The 25,799-nt window shown below is 35.6% G+C and overlaps 6 non-coding genes across 6 annotated transcripts; all 6 read right to left on the bottom strand.

Annotated features, from left to right (window-relative positions):
• Positions 1 to 4,381: 4,381 nt before the first annotated feature.
• LOC141363470 (U1 spliceosomal RNA) lies at positions 4,382 to 4,546 on the bottom strand. Its single transcript, XR_012368961.1, has one exon. It is a non-coding gene; the product is annotated as a U1 spliceosomal RNA (small nuclear RNA).
• A 1,074-nt stretch (positions 4,547 to 5,620) lies between these two features.
• LOC141363483 (U2 spliceosomal RNA) lies at positions 5,621 to 5,811 on the bottom strand. The gene has a single exon (XR_012368975.1). It is a non-coding gene; the product is annotated as a U2 spliceosomal RNA (small nuclear RNA).
• Positions 5,812 to 12,468: 6,657 nt separating this feature from the next.
• LOC141363469 (U1 spliceosomal RNA) lies at positions 12,469 to 12,633 on the bottom strand. Its single transcript, XR_012368960.1, has one exon. It is a non-coding gene; the product is annotated as a U1 spliceosomal RNA (small nuclear RNA).
• Positions 12,634 to 13,707: 1,074 nt separating this feature from the next.
• Positions 13,708 to 13,898, bottom strand: LOC141363482 (U2 spliceosomal RNA). Its single transcript, XR_012368974.1, has one exon. It is a non-coding gene; the product is annotated as a U2 spliceosomal RNA (small nuclear RNA).
• A 9,300-nt stretch (positions 13,899 to 23,198) lies between these two features.
• LOC141363468 (U1 spliceosomal RNA) lies at positions 23,199 to 23,363 on the bottom strand. The gene has a single exon (XR_012368959.1). It is a non-coding gene; the product is annotated as a U1 spliceosomal RNA (small nuclear RNA).
• Positions 23,364 to 24,436: 1,073 nt separating this feature from the next.
• Positions 24,437 to 24,627, bottom strand: LOC141363481 (U2 spliceosomal RNA). Its single transcript, XR_012368973.1, has one exon. It is a non-coding gene; the product is annotated as a U2 spliceosomal RNA (small nuclear RNA).
• Positions 24,628 to 25,799: the final 1,172 nt, after the last annotated feature.

Raw genomic sequence — 25,799 nt, 5'->3', positions numbered from 1 at the left:
CATTTTAACATGGGTTTGTTTCTCGTTGTTGTTTTTTCTTTGAAAACAATCTATATAGCGCTCTCCACAATCGTTTTGGTGTTAGCTTTACGTGGAATAGAAACACACAAAAGTACTGAGCGAACGAGAAACATATTATAGAACGCGCAACATCATATAGATCACGGATTGGAAACCAAACTGGCAACCACGCACAAAAGAAGCAAACTCTGGTTTTAAACTCACCTTATTTGTGCCCGGAAAGCGCCCGAGTCGATGAACGGAGTGGACGGAGCAAGCCTCGCTTCCATTTCCGAAGGTCAAAAATCCATTTAAACTTGTAGTCCCCGGTGTCCACTTGTTCTTGTCCAAAAAGCCGAGAAGCGATACCGCAATGGGAGCCGGAGAAGGCGCTGGCTGTCGGGATGGAGGTTAACGGGTCAGAGGTCTGGCACTGAAGGTCTGGGTCCATTCCTCACCGTGTGCATTTCACTCTATACGTGTAAAAAACATACAAATACATAAAATACATACAGAAACAGTTATCACTTACACAAAAAGAACATGAAGGTAAAGCTTCAGTTAATTTGCCTGCTGATTGCTTTTTGCATGCACATAAAAAACTGAACAAAACTGATATACTAAACAAAATAGGCCCTAAAATTGAGGAACACCAGTTGTATAGCTATTTTTTAAATATGAAATAAGACAATAAATTACAAATAACATTTGAATGCCTGCAGCTTGTTCATGTCCACTCCACAAAAAAAAAACAGTGTGACCCTTCTATTTGGTTTCAAGTTTGAAAGTTTCGAACCTATGCAACACTCTTAAGACAAATGCTCCTAAAAAGTACCAAATAAGGGTTCCTCAGCATGTAACCACAGCAGAACCCGTTTTTTGGTACTATATGGAAACTTTTTATAAGGTTCTATAAAGAATCTTGCCTTGAAAAGTGCTCGCCTCAATGGTGCTATAAAAAAACATTAATTTATCAGCTGTCAGGAGTGACATTTTTGTTACTTATCCACTTTTTAATGTATAACACTTGATAAAGATTATTTATTGTCAATTCTTCACATGTTTCAAGCATACAAAGCAATCGAAATACAAGGTGCATCAGCATTCAGTTAATATGCCACCTGGAGCTGGAATCAGCTTTCAGAAGAGATCAGATGTGTTTCAACGGTAGACACTTTTAAATCTAGATGAAAAACACGACGGTTTAACTTTGCATTTACTGAATGATTTAAAACAGTACGAATGAAACAGTATAAAAGAATACAACAGTATGAACCTGTAGCTGGAATCAGCTTTCGGATGAGATCAGATGTGTTTCAACAGTAGGCACTTTTAAACCTAGATTAAAAACACATCAGTTTAACTTTGCATTTACTGAATGATTTAAAACAGTACGAATGAAACAGTATAAAAGAATACAACAGTATGAACCTGTAGCTGGAATCAGCTTTCAAATGAGATCAGATGTGTTTCAACAGTGGGCACTTTTAAACCTAGATTAAAGACACATCGATTTAACTTTGCATTTACTGAAGAATATAAAACAGTACGAATAAAACAGTATAAAAGAATACAACAGTATGATCGGTTTAACTTTGCATTTACTGAATGATTTAAAACAGTACGAATAAAACAGTATAAAAGAATACAACAGTATGAACCTGTAGCTGGAATCAGCTTTCAGATGAGATCAGATGTGTTTCAACAGTAGGCACTTTTAAATCTAGATTTAAAGACACATCGGTTTAACTTTGCATTTACTGAAGAATTTGAAACAGTACGAATGAAACAGTATAAAAGAATACAACAGTATAAACCTGTAGCTGGAATCAGCTTTCAGATGAGATCAGATGTGTTTCAACAGTAGGCACTTTTAAATCTAGATTAAAGACACAACGGTTTAACTTTGCATTTACTGAATAAACAGTACGAATAAAACATTATAAAAGAATACAACAGTATGATCGGTTTAACTTTGCATTTACTGAATGATTTAAAACAGAACGAATAAAACAGTATAAAAGAATACAACAGTATGAACCTGTAGCTGGAATCAGCTTTCAAATGAGATCAGATGTGTTTCAACAGAAGACACTTTTGAATCTAGATTAAAAACACATCGGTTTAACTTTGCATTTACTGAATGATTTAAAACAGTACGAATAAAACAGTATAAAAGAATACAACAGTATGATCGGTTTAACTTTGCATTTACTGAATGATTTAAAACAGAACGAATAAAACAGTATAAAAGAATACAACAGTATGAACCTGTAGCTGGAATCAGCTTTCAAATGAGATCAGATGTGTTTCAACAGAAGACACTTTTGAATCTAGATTAAAAACACATCGGTTTAACTTTGCATTTACTGAATGATTTAAAACAGTACGAATAAAACAGTATAAAAGAATACAACAGTATGATCGGTTTAACTTTGCATTTACTGAATGATTTAAAACAGTACGAATAAAACAGTATAAAAGAATACAACAGTATGATCGGTTTAACTTTGCATTTACTGAATGATTTAAAACAGTACGAATAAAACAGTATAAAAGAATACAACAGTATGAACCTGTATAGCTGGAATCAGCTTCAGATGAGATCAGATGTGTTTCAACAGTAGGCACTTTCAAATCTAGATTAAAAACACCATCGGTTTAACTTTGCATTTACTGAATGATTTAAAATAAAACAGTATAAAAGAATAAAACAGTATGAACCTTGCCTGTTATAAAGGGAATGAAGCTTACGGTATGGTGCTTACCTGCAGAAATAAAGTACAAAAAGAACACACAGAACTTCAATTTTCAACCTGTTTGTGATTACCACACAATCCCGTCACCTGGCTGTGGTCTTCATTTGGTGAACGGTTCTTCACTCATAATTGACCTATACAAGAAATAGAGAAGAATATTAAGCAATTCTGCTCTTACATTTAGATGTGCCCCAAGAACACAGACACACCGGCTCCAAAATGTTGAAACAGTACATTTCTGTTATTTTAATGTGGCAAATGTGTCAGCTTTAAAAGAATCATACCTTACCTTTTAAACAGGATGCGCACTGCATTAAATACCTTTACTCCCAGCATAAGCAAGCAATTTTCAAAATGCTTTAAAAGTAAATGGTGATTATTTTACTTGTTTGCCTGTTTTTGACTACCATAGAATCCTGTCGCCTGGATTCCAACCTATCATTTTCAGGCTTGTAAAGCAAATAATGAAATACATTATCATTGACTTCCATAGTAGGAAAAAAATATTTTGGAAGTATCGTGATAAATGATGAAGAAAATATTTTGAAAAATGATGGTTAGCACACAGTCGATGGTACCTATTAAATTTCATCATATTTTTTTATTCCTACTATGGAAGTCAATGGTCACTATCTGCTGTGGGTTTACCATCATTCCTCAAAATATCTTCTTTTGTGTTAATCAGAAAAAACGAACGCATACAGGTTTAAAACAACACGAGGATGAGTAAATGATGACAGAATTATCATTATTATAAATTGAAATATTTTCTTACTGCAAGTCATTTAGGTAATCAAGAAAATACTTTACCCGTTGTCTTTGCAAGTTAAACAAATACAGCTTTGCTTCCAGGTCTGTCGACGTTGCTGTGGTTTTTCGACAGCTGTAGTATGAAGGGTAGCGAATGAATGAATACATTGCACAAAAAATCCTTTTTAACTATGCAAATATCTAAAAAGTCTTAAAATAAGATGCATTATTTTGATGAGCAAAAGGACATAAGAAAATAAGCCTAGCCTTTCGGGAGAAAAAACATAAAATTTAAGTGAATTTGGGCTTAAAACAAGCAAATAAATCTGCCAAAGGGGTTAGAAACAAATCTAGATTTAAACACCTAATTCAAGAAAAATTGTCTTAGCCCATTGGCAGATTTGTTGGCTTGTTTTAATGTACATTCATGTACAATATTTCGTTTTGTCTTGTATTTCTAAGCATTTTGTACTGCCCAACGTTGTCTAGGTTGTTTAACGGTTGTCATTTTCTTTTAAAAGCTTTATAATTTATTAGTTTGGATGATTGCCATTCCTGAGAACCGCTTACATTGTAAGTAAAAGAATCATCTAAGCATTATTTTGTTGAATGTCTCTTAGACATGTAGCTGTTTGATTGTGGTTCTATTTAATGGCCAGTCTATACTTGGGGAACGGTCAAACGTCTATTAGATTTTCACTGACAGCCCAAATTAAGCCTTGTTTTAGCCTAGACACATATTCGCGGTCTATTAGAAGTTATGTAGTCGTTTAATAGCCGCTTTTTGATGACCAATGCGTTCTTGTGCCGTGGTTAGGCGTCTCTTGGATTTTCCGTAAAAAGACAAACGAATCTATTTTTAACACAAAGGCCAGGGGAGAGCGCGAACGCAGTCCCCCACTATCAGAAATTTTGCAGTCGAGATTCCCACATTTGGGGAATTCGCAAAGGGTCAGCACAACCGGAGTGCAATGGCTGAGCCTCGCCCTGGGTGAACCACCTTCATGATCATGGTATCTCCCCTGCCAGGTAAGTATGAGCAACAGCCTTTTGAGGCCAGACGGCCGCATCTTCCTGTGACCGATCGCATCGACGGCGCCCCCGAAGGCCGTCCGACTACCATTTCATTACTGTGTGTGACCAGGTGGAAAGGCGCACGAAGCCAGGTCTGAAACCAAATATTCTTCGAGATCTACCCATTTTCCGTTCCCAGCCCGGTTAAACCGTGCAGAGAGAAAAACGTGAAACAATTTAAATCAAATGGATTTAAATAGCGCATTTCAATATATCGTTTCGTTATTACAAAGTAACTTTACGTGGAATAGAAACAAAGAAATGTACAGAGCAATCGAGAAACAACGAAAGCATAGCAATTTTAGAACGTGGATAAATAAAAACACAAGGGCTCAATGACTTACCCGTTGTCGTTGTGAGTTAAACAAATACAGCTATGCTTCCAGATCTGCCGACGTTGCTGTGGTTCTTCGACAGCTGTAGTACAGTGAAAAAAAAGTTTTCAGGTGTTTTGAACATCCCAATCTGTCTCGTTCGCTTTTTCAGCTGTGTCGATGATGTTTAAGTCGTCATCGTGTCACCTCCAAAATACGAATGCATACAGGTTGAAAACAACACGAGGATGAATAAATGATGACAGAGTTATCATTATAAATTAAAATATTTTCTTACTGCAAGTCATTTAGGTAATCAAGAAAATACTTTACCCGTTGTCTTAAACAAATACAGCTATGCTTCCAGGCGTGTCGACGTTGCTGTGGTTTTTCGACCGCTGTAGTATGAAGGGTAGTGGAAAAAAAGTTTTCAGGTGTTTTTAACATCCCAAACTGTCTCGTACGATTTTCTTGCGCCTTCAGCTGTGTCGAGGCTGTTTAATTCGTCCTGGTATCACCTCCGCAAACTGTAAGGAAAATAATTAAATACATTACAAAAACATTTCGTTATCAGCGTGTTCATTTCCATGCAAGCTTTTCGTTAAACCAATAATGCCAACGAATACACAGCACTTTTAAAACACACGAATTAAAAAACACTCTGTCATTCACGCACAAAAGAAACAAATTCTGTTTTTTACCTAACTTATTTGTCCCCGAGAAGGGGAGCGCACCGTTCATGGAAACACTGCAATACCACGTCGATGCATGGAGTGGAAGGAGCAAGCTCCGCTTCCATTTCCGAAGGTCAAAAATCCATTTAACGTATAGTCCCCGGGTAGGAGACGTATCAGACATTAAACTGATAAGAACAGATACTACACTTGATCTTAGCCAAAAGGCCGAGAAGCGATACCGCAATAGACGCAGCCAAAGGGGAGCCGGCGAAGGCGCTGGCTTTCGGGGTGGAGGCTAGCGGGCATTTAACTCTAATATGAAGTAGTATGTAATATGAAGGGTAGAGTGAAAAAAAAGTGTTAAAGTGTTTTAAACATCCACATCTGTTCGTTTACTTTGTATTTTTTTCCTGTTTTCGAGTAAAAAAGAATTCTTAAATCGAGATGCATTTTCTTAAGCAAAGTGGCTTAGATTTTAAGTCTTGTTTACTGAAATAAATTCTAAAATGTAATAGGTTAAGGCCTAAATCAAGTAAAAATATATGCCAGTGGTTTAAGGGAAATAAACCTAAATTGAGTTTATTATTGCATTAAGTTGGAACAGAAATTAAGTTTATTTTTCTTACCCCACCGGCAGATATTTTTACTTGTTTTAAATATAAACCTGTTGCTTTTTAGAATTTATTTCAATTATTACAACACATAATATCTTAAGCCACTTTGCTTAACAAGTAAATGCATCTCGATTTAAGAATGGTCAGATATTTACTAGAAAACAAGACAAAAACTTCCAAACATGAATTTACAGACGGCTGGAAATTTTAAACAAAATAACTAGACATACCTATTCGGGTCTGCTCCCGTTTGCTGTGATGAAGGGGGTCTTAGTCCAAAGCACATTTTGAGGAATACTTACACATTTTACTTCTTATTTCTTTAGAATTAATTATTATTTATTTTCAATTACAAAGTATGCGATCTGATTTTCTAATCGCGGTGTGTTTTATTCCTCGTTTGCTTGCATGGATTTGCTTTATTTATTTTGCTTGTTGCATTTAAATGCACATTTGATTTGTTGCCGCATTATCCTGTGTTAATGTATTTCAACGTGCTTATAAACAAAAAGTGCGTTATTATAACCAATTATATAGCTGTGAAATATATAAAAGTATTCCCAAAAACCCAGGTAAAAAAGTAAAATAAAAAATAAACCATTTTGATTTAGCAAAAGTTTACAAATAAATGCACTCCCTGTACACAACAAGCACGTCTGGTTACCATTCATGTTTTGCATGATTTAAGTCTCGTCGCATACATGTTTGCGTAAGGATTTGATATTTATTTTTTGTGGAAGTTTATTAAACTAAAAGGCTTTGTATTTTTGCTCCGTGAGCCGCTTGGACGCTGTTTAAATAGTCATCGGGAGTTAACTGTATTTTGCTGTCCTGCAGTTTTTTTCTTTCTTTACGTGTGTATATAAGTGTATGTACCATTTATATAACTATTTCCACATGTAATATCTGAGCGGTGGTTTTTGAGACTTAAACAGAAGGCGAGAGTATGTTTGTGTGTTTTGGTTTATTTTTGGTTCGTCACTGCTTTTAAGAACTATGCACTGATTTGCTGTGTGGTTTGTCCCTTCTGTTAAAAAGTGGATTTAATCTAGTCTCTCCAATTGTGGGTAAATAACCGGTGGGCCGTAAATTTTATCTTTTAAATATTTTTAAGCACTTTCTGTAAAAAATAAATTTGTACTATTTTTGGAGAGTCACGTCTCTGTCTTTAATCCCATCCGAACCAGCAGGGTCCTTTTCATATTTTTGTAACTTTTTTGTTTGTTTATTTTTTCTCTTGGGTTCAATCTATTTTCCTGTGTGAATAAATAACCCAGGTGACCTAGTCGGTTCCTTTTCATACCTTTAACCAAAGGTTACACATGCAAGCAAACGAGGAATAACACATACGATTAGATCATCACGTCACATACTTTGGAATTAATAAGAAACAATTATTCAGTCTAAAGAAATGAGAAGTAAAACGTGTATGTACTTCTTCAAATGGGCACACTTTGGACAACGACCCCCGTCATTACAGTAAAATGTTTTCCCTACTTCCGGTCAAAGCCGCCATTTTGTGAAATGGGCATATAGGCGACGCTGGAGCATGCCGCCATTGTCTCTGTTCAACAAAACAATTGTGTTTATATATAGATCTATTCGATTTTTTTTTCGATTTCAATCACCGAATACAAGGTACAACACGATGCCATCTGGCCCTTCTCTTTGGTTTATGTTTGTAAGGAAAATAGAGGGCGAAATTCCATTTCAGTCAAACATTCCTTCGTGCCACGCTGCTTTTTTTCTTTGAACGAAAAAAAAACCCGTGTGCTCCGCCTATACAATTCGTTTTCCTGTTTATGATTATTTTATGCTTAAAACAAGCAAATAAATCTGCCTAAAGGGTAAGAAAAAAAGTCGTGAACTTTTCCCATAAATACTATTTCAAGAAAAACTGTCCTACCCCACTGGCCGATTTTTTGCTTGTTTAAATTCACTTCGATTGCATATATAAAAATATTGTCTACAAACTAGATCACCGGGCAGATGTTTATCTTTTTAGTATCCACCGAAGACACATGCGAACCTGCATATGGGCCAAACTTTTCCACAATACACATTCGTTGTGTGCACGCGCCATTGTCTTTGTTCAACGCGACAGCGTGCTCCGCCTAAATAATTTGACCCATTTTAACATGGGTTTGTTTCTCGTTGTTGTTTTTTCTTTGAAAACAATCTATATAGCGCTCTCCACAATCGTTTTGGTGTTAGCTTTACGTGGAATAGAAACACACAAAAGTACTGAGCGAACGAGAAACATATTATAGAACGCGCAACATCATATAGATCACGGATTGGAAACCAAACTGGCAACCACGCACAAAAGAAGCAAACTCTGGTTTTAAACTCACCTTATTTGTGCCCGGAAAGCGCCCGAGTCGATGAACGGAGTGGACGGAGCAAGCCTCGCTTCCATTTCCGAAGGTCAAAAATCCATTTAAACTTGTAGTCCCCGGTGTCCACTTGTTCTTGTCCAAAAAGCCGAGAAGCGATACCGCAATGGGAGCCGGAGAAGGCGCTGGCTGTCGGGATGGAGGTTAACGGGTCAGAGGTCTGGCACTGAAGGTCTGGGTCCATTCCTCACCGTGTGCATTTCACTCTATACGTGTAAAAAACATACAAATACATAAAATACATACAGAAACAGTTATCACTTACACAAAAAGAACATGAAGGTAAAGCTTCAGTTAATTTGCCTGCTGATTGCTTTTTGCATGCACATAAAAAACTGAACAAAACTGATATACTAAACAAAATAGGCCCTAAAATTGAGGAACACCAGTTGTATAGCTATTTTTTAAATATGAAATAAGACAATAAATTACAAATAACATTTGAATGCCTGCAGCTTGTTCATGTCCACTCCACAAAAAAAAAACAGTGTGACCCTTCTATTTGGTTTCAAGTTTGAAAGTTTCGAACCTATGCAACACTCTTAAGACAAATGCTCCTAAAAAGTACCAAATAAGGGTTCCTCAGCATGTAACCACAGCAGAACCCGTTTTTTGGTACTATATGGAAACTTTTTATAAGGTTCTATAAAGAATCTTGCCTTGAAAAGTGCTCGCCTCAATGGTGCTATAAAAAAACATTAATTTATCAGCTGTCAGGAGTGACATTTTTGTTACTTATCCACTTTTTAATGTATAACACTTGATAAAGATTATTTATTGTCAATTCTTCACATGTTTCAAGCATACAAAGCAATCGAAATACAAGGTGCATCAGCATTCAGTTAATATGCCACCTGGAGCTGGAATCAGCTTTCAGAAGAGATCAGATGTGTTTCAACGGTAGACACTTTTAAATCTAGATGAAAAACACGACGGTTTAACTTTGCATTTACTGAATGATTTAAAACAGTACGAATGAAACAGTATAAAAGAATACAACAGTATGAACCTGTAGCTGGAATCAGCTTTCGGATGAGATCAGATGTGTTTCAACAGTAGGCACTTTTAAACCTAGATTAAAAACACATCAGTTTAACTTTGCATTTACTGAATGATTTAAAACAGTACGAATGAAACAGTATAAAAGAATACAACAGTATGAACCTGTAGCTGGAATCAGCTTTCAAATGAGATCAGATGTGTTTCAACAGTGGGCACTTTTAAACCTAGATTAAAGACACATCGATTTAACTTTGCATTTACTGAAGAATATAAAACAGTACGAATAAAACAGTATAAAAGAATACAACAGTATGATCGGTTTAACTTTGCATTTACTGAATGATTTAAAACAGTACGAATAAAACAGTATAAAAGAATACAACAGTATGAACCTGTAGCTGGAATCAGCTTTCAGATGAGATCAGATGTGTTTCAACAGTAGGCACTTTTAAATCTAGATTTAAAGACACATCGGTTTAACTTTGCATTTACTGAAGAATTTGAAACAGTACGAATGAAACAGTATAAAAGAATACAACAGTATAAACCTGTAGCTGGAATCAGCTTTCAGATGAGATCAGATGTGTTTCAACAGTAGGCACTTTTAAATCTAGATTAAAGACACAACGGTTTAACTTTGCATTTACTGAATAAACAGTACGAATAAAACATTATAAAAGAATACAACAGTATGATCGGTTTAACTTTGCATTTACTGAATGATTTAAAACAGAACGAATAAAACAGTATAAAAGAATACAACAGTATGAACCTGTAGCTGGAATCAGCTTTCAAATGAGATCAGATGTGTTTCAACAGAAGACACTTTTGAATCTAGATTAAAAACACATCGGTTTAACTTTGCATTTACTGAATGATTTAAAACAGTACGAATAAAACAGTATAAAAGAATACAACAGTATGATCGGTTTAACTTTGCATTTACTGAATGATTTAAAACAGTACGAATAAAACAGTATAAAAGAATACAACAGTATGATCGGTTTAACTTTGCATTTACTGAATGATTTAAAACAGTACGAATAAAACAGTATAAAAGAATACAACAGTATGAACCTGTATAGCTGGAATCAGCTTCAGATGAGATCAGATGTGTTTCAACAGTAGGCACTTTCAAATCTAGATTAAAAACACCATCGGTTTAACTTTGCATTTACTGAATGATTTAAAATAAAACAGTATAAAAGAATAAAACAGTATGAACCTTGCCTGTTATAAAGGGAATGAAGCTTACGGTATGGTGCTTACCTGCAGAAATAAAGTACAAAAAGAACACACAGAACTTCAATTTTCAACCTGTTTGTGATTACCACACAATCCCGTCACCTGGCTGTGGTCTTCATTTGGTGAACGGTTCTTCACTCATAATTGACCTATACAAGAAATAGAGAAGAATATTAAGCAATTCTGCTCTTACATTTAGATGTGCCCCAAGAACACAGACACACCGGCTCCAAAATGTTGAAACAGTACATTTCTGTTATTTTAATGTGGCAAATGTGTCAGCTTTAAAAGAATCATACCTTACCTTTTAAACAGGATGCGCACTGCATTAAATACCTTTACTCCCAGCATAAGCAAGCAATTTTCAAAATGCTTTAAAAGTAAATGGTGATTATTTTACTTGTTTGCCTGTTTTTGACTACCATAGAATCCTGTCGCCTGGATTCCAACCTATCATTTTCAGGCTTGTAAAGCAAATAATGAAATACATTATCATTGACTTCCATAGTAGGAAAAAAATATTTTGGAAGTATCGTGATAAATGATGAAGAAAATATTTTGAAAAATGATGGTTAGCACACAGTCGATGGTACCTATTAAATTTCATCATATTTTTTTATTCCTACTATGGAAGTCAATGGTCACTATCTGCTGTGGGTTTACCATCATTCCTCAAAATATCTTCTTTTGTGTTAATCAGAAAAAACGAACGCATACAGGTTTAAAACAACACGAGGATGAGTAAATGATGACAGATTTATCATTATTATAAATTGAAATATTTTCTTACTGCAAGTCATTTAGGTAATCAAGAAAATACTTTACCCGTTGTCTTTGCAAGTTAAACAAATACAGCTTTGCTTCCAGGTCTGTCGACGTTGCTGTGGTTTTTCGACAGCTGTAGTATGAAGGGTAGCGAATGAATGAATACATTGCACAAAAAATCCTTTTTAACTATGCAAATATCTAAAAAGTCTTAAAATAAGATGCATTATTTTGATGAGCAAAAGGACATAAGAAAATAAGCCTAGCCTTTCGGGAGAAAAAACATAAAATTTAAGTGAATTTGGGCTTAAAACAAGCAAATAAATCTGCCAATGGGGTTAGAAACAAATCTAGATTTAAACACCTAATTCAAGAAAAATTGTCTTAGCCCATTGGCAGATTTGTTGGCTTGTTTTAATGTACATTCATGTACAATATTTCGTTTTGTCTTGTATTTCTAAGCATTTTGTACTGCCCAACGTTGTCTAGGTTGTTTAACGGTTGTCATTTTCTTTTAAAAGCTTTATAATTTATTAGTTTGGATGATTGCCATTCCTGAGAACCGCTTACATTGTAAGTAAAAGAATCATCTAAGCATTATTTTGTTGAATGTCTCTTAGACATGTAGCTGTTTGATTGTGGTTCTATTTAATGGCCAGTCTATACTTGGGGAACGGTCAAACGTCTATTAGATTTTCACTGACAGCCCAAATTAAGCCTTGTTTTAGCCTAGACACATATTCGCGGTCTATTAGAAGTTATGTAGTCGTTTAATAGCCGCTTTTTGATGACCAATGCGTTCTTGTGCCGTGGTTAGGCGTCTCTTGGATTTTCCGTAAAAAGACAAACGAATCTATTTTTAACACAAAGGCCAGGGGAGAGCGCGAACGCAGTCCCCCACTATCAGAAATTTTGCAGTCGAGATTCCCACATTTGGGGAATTCGCAAAGGGTCAGCACAACCGGAGTGCAATGGCTGAGCCTCGCCCTGGGTGAACCACCTTCATGATCATGGTATCTCCCCTGCCAGGTAAGTATGAGCAACAGCCTTTGAGGCCAGACGGCCGCATCTTCCTGTGACCGATCGCATCGACGGCGCCCCCGAAGGCCGTCCGACTACCATTTCATTACTGTGTGTGACCAGGTGGAAAGGCGCACGAAGCCAGGTCTGAAACCAAATATTCTTCGAGATCTACCCATTTTCCGTTTCCAGCCCGGTTAAACCGTGCAGAGAGAAAAACGTGAAACAATTTAAATCAAATGGATTTAAATAGCGCATTTCAATATATCGTTTCGTTATTACAAAGTAACTTTACGTGGAATAGAAACAAAGAAATGTACAGAGCAATCGAGAAACAACGAAAGCATAGCAATTTTAGAACGTGGATAAATAAAAACACAAGGGCTCAATGACTTACCCGTTGTCGTTGTGAGTTAAACAAATACAGCTATGCTTCCAGATCTGCCGACGTTGCTGTGGTTCTTCGACAGCTGTAGTACAGTGAAAAAAAAAGTTTTCAGGTGTTTTGAACATCCCAATCTGTCTCGTTCGCTTTTTCAGCTGTGTCGATGATGTTTAAGTCGTCATCGTGTCACCTCCAAAATACGAATGCATACAGGTTGAAAACAACACGAGGATGAATAAATGATGACAGAGTTATCATTATAAATTAAAATATTTTCTTACTGCAAGTCATTTAGGTAATCAAGAAAATACTTTACCCGTTGTCTTAAACAAATACAGCTATGCTTCCAGGCGTGTCGACGTTGCTGTGGTTTTTCGACCGCTGTAGTATGAAGGGTAGTGGAAAAAAAGTTTTCAGGTGTTTTTAACATCCCAAACTGTCTCGTACGATTTTCTTGCGCCTTCAGCTGTGTCGAGGCTGTTTAATTCGTCCTGGTATCACCTCCGCAAACTGTAAGGAAAATAATTAAATACATTACAAAAACATTTCGTTATCAGCGTGTTCATTTCCATGCAAGCTTTTCGTTAAACCAATAATGCCAACGAATACACAGCACTTTTAAAACACACGAATTAAAAAACACTCTGTCATTCACGCACAAAAGAAACAAATTCTGTTTTTTACCTAACTTATTTGTCCCCGAGAAGGGGAGCGCACCGTTCATGGAAACACTGCAATACCACGTCGATGCATGGAGTGGAAGGAGCAAGCTCCGCTTCCATTTCCGAAGGTCAAAAATCCATTTAACGTATAGTCCCCGGGTAGGAGACGTATCAGACATTAAACTGATAAGAACAGATACTACACTTGATCTTAGCCAAAAGGCCGAGAAGCGATACCGCAATAGACGCAGCCAAAGGGGAGCCGGCGAAGGCGCTGGCTTTCGGGGTGGAGGCTAGCGGGCATTTAACTCTAATATGAAGTAGTATGTAATATGAAGGGTAGAGTGAAAAAAAAGTGTTAAAGTGTTTTAAACATCCACATCTGTTCGTTTACTTTGTATTTTTTTCCTGTTTTCGAGTAAAAAAGAATTCTTAAATCGAGATGCATTTTCTTAAGCAAAGTGGCTTAGATTTTAAGTCTTGTTTACTGAAATAAATTCTAAAATGTAATAGGTTAAGGCCTAAATCAAGTAAAAATATATGCCAGTGGTTTAAGGGAAATAAACCTAAATTGAGTTTATTATTGCATTAAGTTGGAACAGAAATTAAGTTTATTTTTCTTACCCCACCGGCAGATATTTTTACTTGTTTTAAATATAAACCTGTTGCTTTTTAGAATTTATTTCAATTATTACAACACATAATATCTTAAGCCACTTTGCTTAACAAGTAAATGCATCTCGATTTAAGAATGGTCAGATATTTACTAGAAAACAAGACAAAAACTTCCAAACATGAATTTACAGACGGCTGGAAATTTTAAACAAAATAACTAGACATACCTATTCGGGTCTGCTCCCGTTTGCTGTGATGAAGGGGGTCTTAGTCCAAAGCACATTTTGAGGAATACTTACACATTTTACTTCTTATTTCTTTAGAATTAATTATTATTTATTTTCAATTACAAAGTATGCGATCTGATTTTCTAATCGCGGTGTGTTTTATTCCTCGTTTGCTTGCATGGATTTGCTTTATTTATTTTGCTTGTTGCATTTAAATGCACATTTGATTTGTTGCCGCATTATCCTGTGTTAATGTATTTCAACGTGCTTATAAACAAAAAGTGCGTTATTATAACCAATTATATAGCTGTGAAATATATAAAAGTATTCCCAAAAACCCAGGTAAAAAAGTAAAATAAAAAATAAACCATTTTGATTTAGCAAAAGTTTACAAATAAATGCACTCCCTGTACACAACAAGCACGTCTGGTTACCATTCATGTTTTGCATGATTTAAGTCTCGTCGCATACATGTTTGCGTAAGGATTTGATATTTATTTTTTGTGGAAGTTTATTAAACTAAAAGGCTTTGTATTTTTGCTCCGTGAGCCGCTTGGACGCTGTTTAAATAGTCATCGGGAGTTAACTGTATTTTGCTGTCCTGCAGTTTTTTTCTTTCTTTACGTGTGTATATAAGTGTATGTACCATTTATATAACTATTTCCACATGTAATATCTGAGCGGTGGTTTTTGAGACTTAAACAGAAGGCGAGAGTATGTTTGTGTGTTTTGGTTTATTTTTGGTTCGTCACTGCTTTTAAGAACTATGCACTGATTTGCTGTGTGGTTTGTCCCTTCTGTTAAAAAGTGGATTTAATCTAGTCTCTCCAATTGTGGGTAAATAACCGGTGGGCCGTAAATTTTATCTTTTAAATATTTTTAAGCACTTTCTGTAAAAAATAAATTTGTACTATTTTTGGAGAGTCACGTCTCTGTCTTTAATCCCATCCGAACCAGCAGGGTCCTTTTCATATTTTTGTAACTTTTTTGTTTGTTTATTTTTTCTCTTGGGTTCAATCTATTTTCCTGTGTGAATAAATAACCCAGGTGACCTAGTCGGTTCCTTTTCATACCTTTAACCAAAGGTTACACATGCAAGCAAACGAGGAATAACACATACGATTAGATCATCACGTCACATACTTTGGAATTAATAAGAAACAATTATTCAGTCTAAAGAAATGAGAAGTAAAACGTGTATGTACTTCTTCAAATGGGCACACTTTGGACAACGACCCCCGTCATTACAGTAAAATGTTTCCCTACTTCCGGTCAAAGCCGCCATTTTGTGAAATGGGCATATAGGCGACGCTGGAGCATGCCGCCATTGTCTCTGTTCAACAAAACAATTGTGTTTATATATAGATCTATTCGATTTTTTTTCGATTTCAATCACCGAATACAAGGTACAACACGATGCCATCTGGCCCTTCTCTCTGGTTTATGTTTGTAAGGAAAATAGAGGGCGAAATTCCATTTCAGTCAAACATTCCTTCGTGCCACGCTGCTTTTTTTCTTTGAACGAAAAAAAAACCCGTGTGCTCCGCCTAAGTGCGTTATTATAATTCATTATATAGCTGCGAAATATATAAAAGTATTCCCAGCAAACACAAAACGTTTTTATAACGGTTTTGTATTTGCTGGGTTGGCATCACTTTCTTTAGCTCACACAAAATTCTACCAAAAAACAGCATATCATTTTCTACTAAATAACTGCATACACTGTGGATTAAAAATGTCCGGAATGCGAACCTGGTAAAACCCAGGTAAAAAAAGCAAATAAAAAATAAACCATTTTGATTTAGCAAAAGTTTACAAATAAATGCACTCCCTGTACACAACAAGCACGTCTCGTTACCATTCATATTTTGCGTGATTTAAGTTTCGTCGCATACATTTTGGAATAAAATAAGGCTTTTAATGTATGCAGACTTCATTCTCCATTAAGGGCTTATCAATCATAATGAACGCTGTTAACTATTCTCATTGAATGGTCTAAATCCAATGCTGGTAAAGAAATCAAATGTCCATTTAAACGCAACAAGCAAACAGCTATGCTTCCAGGTCTGTCGACGTTGCTGTGGTTTTTCGACAGCTGTAATATGAAGGGTAGAGTGAAAAAAGTGTTTAAGTGTTTTAAACATCCAAATCTGTTCGTTTACTTGCTACTTTTTTCCTGTTTTCGAGTAAAAAAATAATTCTTAAATCGAGATGCATTTTCTTGTTAAGCAAAGTGGCTTAGATTTTAAGTCTTGTTTACTGAAATCAATTCTAAAATGTAATAGGTTAAGGCCTAAATCAAGTAAAAATATATGCCAGTGGGTTAAGGGAAATAAACCTAAATTGAGTTTATTATTGAATTCAGTTGAAACTGAAATTAAGTTTATTTTTCTTACCCCGCCGGCAGATATTTTTACTTGTTTTAAATATAAACCTGTTGATTTTTGTAATTTATTTCAATTATTACAATACATAACATCTTAAGCCACTTTGCGTAACAAGTAAATGCATCTCGATTTAAGAATTGTCAGATATTTACTAGAAAACAAGACAATAACAGCAAGACAGACCTTAATTTACTTTTTTCTTCCAAACATGAATTTACAGACGGCTGGACATTTTAAATAAAACAACTAGACATACCTATTCGGGTCTGCTCCCGTTTGCTGTGATGAACGGGGTCTTGGTCCAAAGCACATTTTGAGGAATACTTACACATTTTACTTCTTATTTCTTTAGAATTAATTATTATTTATTTTCAATTACAAAGTATGCGATCTGATTTTCTAATCGCGGTGTGTTTTATTCCTCGTTTGCTTGCATGGATTTGCTTTATTTATTTTGCTTGTTGCATTTAAATGCACATTTGATTTGTTGCCGCATTATCCTGTGTTAATGTATTTCAACGTGCTCATAAACAAAAAGTGCGTTATTATAACCAATTATATAGCTGTGAAATATATAAAAGTATTCCCAAAAACCCAGGTAAAAAAGTAAAATAAAAAATAAACCATTTTGATTTAGCAAAAGTTTACAAATAAATGCACTCCCTGTACACAACAAGCACGTCTGGTTACCATTCATGTTTTGCATGATTTAAGTCTCGTCGCATACATGTTTGCGTAAGGATTTGATATTTATTTTTTGTGGAAGTTTATTAAACTAAAAGGCTTTGTATTTTTGCTCCGTGAGCCGCTTGGACGCTGTTTAAATAGTCATCGGGAGTTAACTGTATTTTGCTGTCCTGCAGTTTTTTTCTTTCTTTACGTGTGTATATAAGTGTATGTACCATTTATATAACTATTTCCACATGTAATATCTGAGCGGTGGTTTTTGAGACTTAAACAGAAGGCGAGAGTATGTTTGTGTGTTTTGGTTTATTTTTGGTTCGTCACTGCTTTTAAGAACTATGCACTGATTTGCTGTGTGGTTTGTCCCTTCTGTTAAAAAGTGGATTTAATCTAGTCTCTCCAATTGTGGGTAAATAACCGGTGGGCCATAAATTTTATCTTTTAAATATTTTTAAGCACTTTCTGTAAAAAATAAATTTGTACTATTTTTGGAGAGTCACGTCTCTGTCTTTAATCCCATCCGAACCAGCAGGGTCCTTTTCATATTTTTGTAACTTTTTTGTTTGTTTATTTTTTCTCTTGGGTTCAATCTATTTTCCTGTGTGAATAAATAACCCAGGTGACCTAGTCGGTTCCTTTTCATACCTTTAACCAAAGGTTACACATGCAAGCAAACGAGGAATAACACATACGATTAGATCATCACGTCACATACTTTGGAATTAATAAGAAACAATTATTCAGTCTAAAGAAATGAGAAGTAAAACGTGTATGTACTTCTTCAAATGGGCACACTTTGGACAACGACCCCCGTCATTACAGTAAAATGTTTTCCCTACTTCCGGTCAAAGCCGCCATTTTGTGAAATGGGCATATAGGCGACGCTGGAGCATGCCGCCATTGTCTCTGTTCAACAAAACAATTGTGTTTATATATAGATCTATTCGATTTTTTTTTCGATTTCAATCACCGAATACAAGGTACAACACGATGCCATCTGGCCCTTCTCTCTGGTTTATGTTTGTAAGGAAAATAGAGGGCGAAATTCCATTTCAGTCAAACATTCCTTCGTGCCACGCTGCTTTTTTTCTTTGAACGAAAAAAAAACCCGTGTGCTCCGCCTATACAATTCGTTTTCCTGTTTATGATTATTTTATGCTTAAAACAAGCAAATAAATCTGCCTAAAGGGTAAGAAAAAAAGTCGTGAACTTTTCCCATAAATACTATTTCAAGAAAAACTGTCCTACCCCACTGGCCGATTTTTTGCTTGTTTAAATTCACTTCGATTGCATATATAAAAATATTGTCTACAAACTAGATCACCGGGCAGATGTTTATCTTTTTAGTATCCACCGAAGACACATGCGAACCTGCATATGGGCCAAACTTTTCCACAATACACATTCGTTGTGTGCACGCGCCATTGTCTTTGTTCAACGCGACAGCGTGCTCCGCCTAAATAATTTGACCCATTTTAACATGGGTTTGTTTCTCGTTGTTGTTTTTTCTTTGAAAACAATCTATATAGCGCTCTCCACAATCGTTTTGGTGTTAGCTTTACGTGGAATAGAAACACACAAAAGTACTGAGCGAACGAGAAACATATTATAGAACGCGCAACATCATATAGATCACGGATTGGAAACCAAACTGGCAACCACGCACAAAAGAAGCAAACTCTGGTTTTAAACTCACCTTATTTGTGCCCGGAAAGCGCCCGAGTCGATGAACGGAGTGGACGGAGCAAGCCTCGCTTCCATTTCCGAAGGTCAAAAATCCATTTAAACTTGTAGTCCCCGGTGTCCACTTGTTCTTGTCCAAAAAGCCGAGAAGCGATACCGCAATGGGAGCCGGAGAAGGCGCTGGCTGTCGGGATGGAGGTTAACGGGTCAGAGGTCTGGCACTGAAGGTCTGGGTCCATTCCTCACCGTGTGCATTTCACTCTATACGTGTAAAAAACATACAAATACATAAAATACATACAGAAACAGTTATCACTTACACAAAAAGAACATGAAGGTAAAGCTTCAGTTAATTTGCCTGCTGATTGCTTTTTGCATGCACATAAAAAACTGAACAAAACTGATATACTAAACAAAATAGGCCCTAAAATTGAGGAACACCAGTTGTATAGCTATTTTTTAAATATGAAATAAGACAATAAATTACAAATAACATTTGAATGCCTGCAGCTTGTTCATGTCCACTCCACAAAAAAAAAACAGTGTGACCCTTCTATTTGGTTTCAAGTTTGAAAGTTTCGAACCTATGCAACACTCTTAAGACAAATGCTCCTAAAAAGTACCAAATAAGGGTTCCTCAGCATGTAACCACAGCAGAACCCGTTTTTTGGTACTATATGGAAACTTTTTATAAGGTTCTATAAAGAATCTTGCCTTGAAAAGTGCTCGCCTCAATGGTGCTATAAAAAAACATTAATTTATCAGCTGTCAGGAGTGACATTTTTGTTACTTATCCACTTTTTAATGTATAACACTTGATAAAGATTATTTATTGTCAATTCTTCACATGTTTCAAGCATACAAAGCAATCGAAATACAAGGTGCATCAGCATTCAGTTAATATGCCACCTGGAGCTGGAATCAGCTTTCAGAAGAGATCAGATGTGTTTCAACGGTAGACACTTTTAAATCTAGATGAAAAACACGACGGTTTAACTTTGCATTTACTGAATGATTTAAAACAGTACGAATGAAACAGTATAAAAGAATACAACAGTATGAACCTGTAGCTGGAATCAGCTTTCGGATGAGATCAGATGTGTTTCAACAGTAGGCACTTTTAAACCTAGATTAAAAACACATCAGTTTAACTTTGCATTTACTGAATGATTTAAAACAGAACGAATGAAACAGTATAAAAGAATACAACAGTATGAACCTGTAGCTGGAATCAGCTTTCAAATGAGATCAGATGTGTTTCAACAGTGGGCACTTTTAAACCTAGATTAAAGACACATCGATTTAACTTTGCATTTACTGAAGAATATAAAACAGTACGAATAAAACAGTATAAAAGAATACAACAGTATGATCGGTTTAACTTTGCATTTACTGAATGATTTAAAACAGTACGAATAAAACAGTATAAAAGAATACAACAGTATGAACCTGTAGCTGGAATCAGCTTTCAGATGAGATCAGATGTGTTTCAACAGTAGGCACTTTTAAATCTAGATTTAAAGACACATCGGTTTAACTTTGCATTTACTGAAGAATTTGAAACAGTACGAATGAAACAGTATAAAAGAATACAACAGTATAAACCTGTAGCTGGAATCAGCTTTCAGATGAGATCAGATGTGTTTCAACAGTAGGCACTTTTAAATCTAGATTAAAGACACAACGGTTTAACTTTGCATTTACTGAATAAACAGTACGAATAAAACATTATAAAAGAATACAACAGTATGATCGGTTTAACTTTGCATTTACTGAATGATTTAAAACAGAACGAATAAAACAGTATAAAAGAATACAACAGTATGAACCTGTAGCTGGAATCAGCTTTCAAATGAGATCAGATGTGTTTCAACAGAAGACACTTTTGAATCTAGATTAAAAACACATCGGTTTAACTTTGCATTTACTGAATGATTTAAAACAGTACGAATAAAACAGTATAAAAGAATACAACAGTATGATCGGTTTAACTTTGCATTTACTGAATGATTTAAAACAGTACGAATAAAACAGTATAAAAGAATACAACAGTATGATCGGTTTAACTTTGCATTTACTGAATGATTTAAAACAGTACGAATAAAACAGTATAAAAGAATACAACAGTATGAACCTGTATAGCTGGAATCAGCTTCAGATGAGATCAGATGTGTTTCAACAGTAGGCACTTTCAAATCTAGATTAAAAACACCATCGGTTTAACTTTGCATTTACTGAATGATTTAAAATAAAACAGTATAAAAGAATAAAACAGTATGAACCTTGCCTGTTATAAAGGGAATGAAGCTTACGGTATGGTGCTTACCTGCAGAAATAAAGTACAAAAAGAACACACAGAACTTCAATTTTCAACCTGTTTGTGATTACCACACAATCCCGTCACCTGGCTGTGGTCTTCATTTGGTGAACGGTTCTTCACTCATAATTGACCTATACAAGAAATAGAGAAGAATATTAAGCAATTCTGCTCTTACATTTAGATGTGCCCCAAGAACACAGACACACCGGCTCCAAAATGTTGAAACAGTACATTTCTGTTATTTTAATGTGGCAAATGTGTCAGCTTTAAAAGAATCATACCTTACCTTTTAAACAGGATGCGCACTGCATTAAATACCTTTACTCCCAGCATAAGCAAGCAATTTTCAAAATGCTTTAAAAGTAAATGGTGATTATTTTACTTGTTTGCCTGTTTTTGACTACCATAGAATCCTGTCGCCTGGATTCCAACCTATCATTTTCAGGCTTGTAAAGCAAATAATGAAATACATTATCATTGACTTCCATAGTAGGAAAAAAATATTTTGGAAGTATCGTGATAAATGATGAAGAAAATATTTTGAAAAATGATGGTTAGCACACAGTCGATGGTACCTATTAAATTTCATCATATTTTTTTATTCCTACTATGGAAGTCAATGGTCACTATCTGCTGTGGGTTTACCATCATTCCTCAAAATATCTTCTTTTGTGTTAATCAGAAAAAACGAACGCATACAGGTTTAAAACAACACGAGGATGAGTAAATGATGACAGAATTATCATTATTATAAATTGAAATATTTTCTTACTGCAAGTCATTTAGGTAATCAAGAAAATACTTTACCCGTTGTCTTTGCAAGTTAAACAAATACAGCTTTGCTTCCAGGTCTGTCGACGTTGCTGTGGTTTTTCGACAGCTGTAGTATGAAGGGTAGCGAATGAATGAATACATTGCACAAAAAATCCTTTTTAACTATGCAAATATCTAAAAAGTCTTAAAATAAGATGCATTATTTTGATGAGCAAAAGGACATAAGAAAATAAGCCTAGCCTTTCGGGAGAAAAAACATAAAATTTAAGTGAATTTGGGCTTAAAACAAGCAAATAAATCTGCCAAAGGGGTTAGAAACAAATCTAGATTTAAACACCTAATTCAAGAAAAATTGTCTTAGCCCATTGGCAGATTTGTTGGCTTGTTTTAATGTACATTCATGTACAATATTTCGTTTTGTCTTGTATTTCTAAGCATTTTGTACTGCCCAACGTTGTCTAGGTTGTTTAACGGTTGTCATTTTCTTTTAAAAGCTTTATAATTTATTAGTTTGGATGATTGCCATTCCTGAGAACCGCTTACATTGTAAGTAAAAGAATCATCTAAGCATTATTTTGTTGAATGTCTCTTAGACATGTAGCTGTTTGATTGTGGTTCTATTTAATGGCCAGTCTATACTTGGGGAACGGTCAAACGTCTATTAGATTTTCACTGACAGCCCAAATTAAGCCTTGTTTTAGCCTAGACACATATTCGCGGTCTATTAGAAGTTATGTAGTCGTTTAATAGCCGCTTTTTGATGACCAATGCGTTCTTGTGCCGTGGTTAGGCGTCTCTTGGATTTTCCGTAAAAAGACAAACGAATCTATTTTTAACACAAAGGCCAGGGGAGAGCGCGAACGCAGTCCCCCACTATCAGAAATTTTGCAGTCGAGATTCCCACATTTGGGGAATTCGCAAAGGGTCAGCACAACCGGAGTGCAATGGCTGAGCCTCGCCCTGGGTGAACCACCTTCATGATCATGGTATCTCCCCTGCCAGGTAAGTATGAGCAACAGCCTTTGAGGCCAGACGGCCGCATCTTCCTGTGACCGATCGCATCGACGGCGCCCCCGAAGGCCGTCCGACTACCATTTCATTACTGTGTGTGACCAGGTGGAAAGGCGCACGAAGCCAGGTCTGAAACCAAATATTCTTCGAGATCTACCCATTTTCCGTTCCCAGCCCGGTTAAACCGTGCAGAGAGAAAAACGTGAAACAATTTAAATCAAATGGATTTAAATAGCGCATTTCAATATATCGTTTCGTTATTACAAAGTAACTTTACGTGGAATAGAAACAAAGAAATGTACAGAGCAATCGAGAAACAACGAAAGCATAGCAATTTTAGAACGTGGATAAATAAAAACACAAGGGCTCAATGACTTACCCGTTGTCGTTGTGAGTTAAACAAATACAGCTATGCTTCCAGATCTGCCGACGTTGCTGTGGTTCTTCGACAGCTGTAGTACAGTGAAAAAAAAGTTTTCAGGTGTTTTGAACATCCCAATCTGTCTCGTTCGCTTTTTCAGCTGTGTCGATGATGTTTAAGTCGTCATCGTGTCACCTCCAAAATACGAATGCATACAGGTTGAAAACAACACGAGGATGAATAAATGATGACAGAGTTATCATTATAAATTAAAATATTTTCTTACTGCAAGTCATTTAGGTAATCAAGAAAATACTTTACCCGTTGTCTTAAACAAATACAGCTATGCTTCCAGGCGTGTCGACGTTGCTGTGGTTTTTCGACCGCTGTAGTATGAAGGGTAGTGGAAAAAAAGTTTTCAGGTGTTTTTAACATCCCAAACTGTCTCGTACGATTTTCTTGCGCCTTCAGCTGTGTCGAGGCTGTTTAATTCGTCCTGGTATCACCTCCGCAAACTGTAAGGAAAATAATTAAATACATTACAAAAACATTTCGTTATCAGCGTGTTCATTTCCATGCAAGCTTTTCGTTAAACCAATAATGCCAACGAATACACAGCACTTTTAAAACACACGAATTAAAAAACACTCTGTCATTCACGCACAAAAGAAACAAATTCTGTTTTTTACCTAACTTATTTGTCCCCGAGAAGGGGAGCGCACCGTTCATGGAAACACTGCAATACCACGTCGATGCATGGAGTGGAAGGAGCAAGCTCCGCTTCCATTTCCGAAGGTCAAAAATCCATTTAACGTATAGTCCCCGGGTAGGAGACGTATCAGACATTAAACTGATAAGAACAGATACTACACTTGATCTTAGCCAAAAGGCCGAGAAGCGATACCGCAATAGACGCAGCCAAAGGGGAGCCGGCGAAGGCGCTGGCTTTCGGGGTGGAGGCTAGCGGGCATTTAACTCTAATATGAAGTAGTATGTAATATGAAGGGTAGAGTGAAAAAAAAGTGTTAAAGTGTTTTAAACATCCACATCTGTTCGTTTACTTTGTATTTTTTTCCTGTTTTCGAGTAAAAAAGAATTCTTAAATCGAGATGCATTTTCTTAAGCAAAGTGGCTTAGATTTTAAGTCTTGTTTACTGAAATAAATTCTAAAATGTAATAGGTTAAGGCCTAAATCAAGTAAAAATATATGCCAGTGGTTTAAGGGAAATAAACCTAAATTGAGTTTATTATTGCATTAAGTTGGAACAGAAATTAAGTTTATTTTTCTTACCCCACCGGCAGATATTTTTACTTGTTTTAAATATAAACCTGTTGCTTTTTAGAATGTATTTCAATTATTACAACACATAATATCTTAAGCCACTTTGCTTAACAAGTAAATGCATCTCGATTTAAGAATGGTCAGATATTTACTAGAAAACAAGACAAAAACTTCCAAACATGAATTTACAGACGGCTGGAAATTTTAAACAAAATAACTAGACATACCTATTCGGGTCTGCTCCCGTTTGCTGTGATGAAGGGGGTCTTAGTCCAAAGCACATTTTGAGGAATACTTACACATTTTACTTCTTATTTCTTTAGAATTAATTATTATTTATTTTCAATTACAAAGTATGCGATCTGATTTTCTAATCGCGGTGTGTTTTATTCCTCGTTTGCTTGCATGGATTTGCTTTATTTATTTTGCTTGTTGCATTTAAATGCACATTTGATTTGTTGCCGCATTATCCTGTGTTAATGTATTTCAACGTGCTTATAAACAAAAAGTGCGTTATTATAACCAATTATATAGCTGTGAAATATATAAAAGTATTCCCAAAAACCCAGGTAAAAAAGTAAAATAAAAAATAAACCATTTTGATTTAGCAAAAGTTTACAAATAAATGCACTCCCTGTACACAACAAGCACGTCTGGTTACCATTCATGTTTTGCATGATTTAAGTCTCGTCGCATACATGTTTGCGTAAGGATTTGATATTTATTTTTTGTGGAAGTTTATTAAACTAAAAGGCTTTGTATTTTTGCTCCGTGAGCCGCTTGGACGCTGTT

This window comes from Misgurnus anguillicaudatus, unplaced genomic scaffold (assembly GCF_027580225.2).
Source record: "Misgurnus anguillicaudatus unplaced genomic scaffold, ASM2758022v2 HiC_scaffold_34, whole genome shotgun sequence".
NCBI lineage: Eukaryota > Metazoa > Chordata > Actinopteri > Cypriniformes > Cobitidae > Misgurnus > Misgurnus anguillicaudatus.
This window is presented reverse-complemented; position numbering and strand designations above follow the sequence as displayed.